Raw genomic sequence first — 2,737 nt, 5'->3', positions numbered from 1 at the left:
GAAGTATGGTAGAGGGAACAAGAAATATCCATTCCACAATTCTTATAGTTACTAACGTGCTGGTGATGTATTAAAGAGAGAAAATTACACTTAGGTATATTAACCAATGATTTAAATCAAGGTTTAGGAGTCAGATGTCTTCTTTGACAATATTTTTAAAGACCCACATCTGGTATAGTGGTGGGAAATATGGTGGAGTAGGAAGATCCTGAGCTCACCTCCTCCCATGAATGTACCAAGGCTGTAACTCCATGTAGAACAACTGTCCCTAGATAATGACGTGAAGGCTAGCAGATTTCCATAGCTAAAGATTTAAAGAAAAATACACACTGAGAAGTGTAGGAAGGGCAGAACGTCCTCTTATCAGGACGCAAACCCTCAGTGTGAAAACCCACAAGTGGGAGGGATAACACATTTACAGAGGTCTTCCCTGAAAAAGGAAGATTTCAAACCCGATATGAGATAATCCATGCTCTGGGAAGACAAGCCTCCATAATGTCTGTTTTTCAAAATTAACAGAGCTTAATTCTGGGAGGGCCTGAGGGCTATAGGAAATAAAGACTCCACTCTTAAAGGGCCTACCTGTAATCTCACACTCTCTGAAATTTAGAAGAGGCAGCAATTTAAAAAGGATCTGGGGCTTTCTGCCTGTGGACACCACTGAGTAAGCATCATTAAAGCCTCCCCTCCCACCACGTCTAAGTCAGAGTCTCCCAAAGAGCCTGAACAGTTGTGGAAGCTTTTCATCGGAGGTTTGAGCTTTGAAACAACTGATGAAAGTCTGAGGAGCCATTTTGAACAATGGGGAACGCTTAAGGACTGTGTGGTAATGAGAGATTTGAGCACCAAGCGCTCCAGAGGCTTTGGATTTGTCACCTATGCCACTGTCGAAGAGGTGGATGTAGCCATGAATGCCAGGCCACACAAGGTGGATGGAAGAGTTGTAGAACCAAAGAGTGCTGTCTCCAGAGAAGATTCTCAAAGACCTGGTGCCCACTTAACGGTGAAAAAGATTTTTGTCGGTGGCATTAAAGAAGACACTGAAGAATGTCATCTAAGAGATTTTTTTGAATAGTATGGGAAAATTGAAGTGATTGAAATCATGACTGACCGAGGCAGTGGCAAAAAGAGAGGCTTTGCTTTTGTAACATTTGACAACCACGACTCTGTAGACAAGATTGTCATTCAAAAATACCATACTGTGAATGGCCCCAACTGTGAAGTAAGGAAAGCTTTATCTAAGCAAGAGATGGCTAGTGCTTCCTCCAGCCAAAGAGGTCAAACTTTGGTAATGGTCGTGGAGGTGGTTTTGGTGGGAATGACAACTTTGGCTGTGGAGGAAACTTCAGTGCCACTGTTGGTGGCAGTCAAGGTGGTGGTGGATATGGTGGCAGTGGGGATGGCTATGATGGATTTGATAACAATGGAAGCAACTTCGGAGGTGGTGGAAGCTATAATGATTTTGGCAATTACAAAAATCAATCTTCAAATTTTGGGCCCATGAAAAGAGGAAATTTTGGAGGCAGAAGCTCTGGCCCCTATGGTGGCAGATGCCAATATTTTGCCAAACCATGAAACTAAGGTGGCTATGGCAGTTCCAGCAGCAGCAGTAGCTATGGCAGTGGCAGAAGGTTTTAATTACTGCCAGGAAACAAAGCTTAGAAGGAAAGGAGAGCCAGAGAAGTGACAGGAAAGCTATAGATTACAACAGATTTGTGAACTCAGCCAAGCACAGTGGTGGCAGGGCCTAGCTGCTACAAAGAAGACATGTTTTAGACAATACTCATGTGTATGGGCAAAAACCTTGAGGACTGTATTTGTGACTAATTGTATAACAGGTTATTTTCATTTCTGTTCTGTGGAAACTGTAAAGCATTCCAACAAAGGGTTTTAATGTAGTTTTTTTTTTTTTTTTTTTTTTTTTTTGCACCCATGCTGTTGATTGCTAAATGTAATAGTCTGATCATGATGCTGGATAAATGTGTCTTTAAAAAAAATGCACCTGGGCCATAGATGAAAGAGATTTATTGATTAATTTTAGGGTGTGTGCCAGAGGGGCAGGGATCTGGAGGAACTTTCTCTGGGAATGTAAGCACAGGTGGGCTTGCCTTCTTTCAGCCTAGGTCATTCAGTTCTGACATTATCTACCTTGCTAACACTGCTTTGCCCTGATCCAGCATTCCCATGTAGATTTGTTCCACCCAATCTGCTGACCCCTACAGGCACCCCTCCAAAGAGGCTACCACCTGCCACATCTGGTGGGCAACCTCAGCTGGGACTGGTGCCCCTCAAGTGACTCTTGTTCTGGAAAGGGTAGGCCAGCCTAGCCTACCAGCACACCCACAGCGGCTACTGGGCTTCACAGCCAGCCACACCTGGGGTTAACCCCACTGAGCATTATACCAGCAGCAGTTGCAACTGGGCCTCTCAGCTTGCCATTCTGGGGCTCATACTTACCCACCAGTGCACCTGTAGTAGTTGCAGCTGGCCATTCATCCAGCCAGCCCAAAGGCCTGTCCCACCCACCATCACACCCACAGCAGTTGCAGCTCAATCACAACAGGAGGCCACAAACAGCTCACACAAGGCAAACCCCTAGGGCACCTAGTTCTGGTAATAAGGAATATTGCATTTCTGGGCCCACAGAATGCCATCTACATAAGATCATAACCTCTAAGACCAAGAGATGGAGCTGGCCTACCTAATATTTAGAAAAAAACAGGCAGTCAGACAACAT

General features: G+C 44.6%; 1 pseudogene; it reads left to right on the top strand.

The window, feature by feature from the left end:
* The first annotated feature begins 740 nt into the window (after window positions 1-740).
* On the top strand, window positions 741-1,659 carry LOC115512521 (annotated as a pseudogene).
* The last annotated feature ends 1,078 nt before the right edge of the window (window positions 1,660-2,737 follow it).

Source organism: Lynx canadensis, chromosome B1 (assembly GCF_007474595.2).
Source record: "Lynx canadensis isolate LIC74 chromosome B1, mLynCan4.pri.v2, whole genome shotgun sequence".
In the NCBI taxonomy this organism is placed as follows: Eukaryota; Metazoa; Chordata; class Mammalia; order Carnivora; family Felidae; genus Lynx; species Lynx canadensis.
This window is presented reverse-complemented; position numbering and strand designations above follow the sequence as displayed.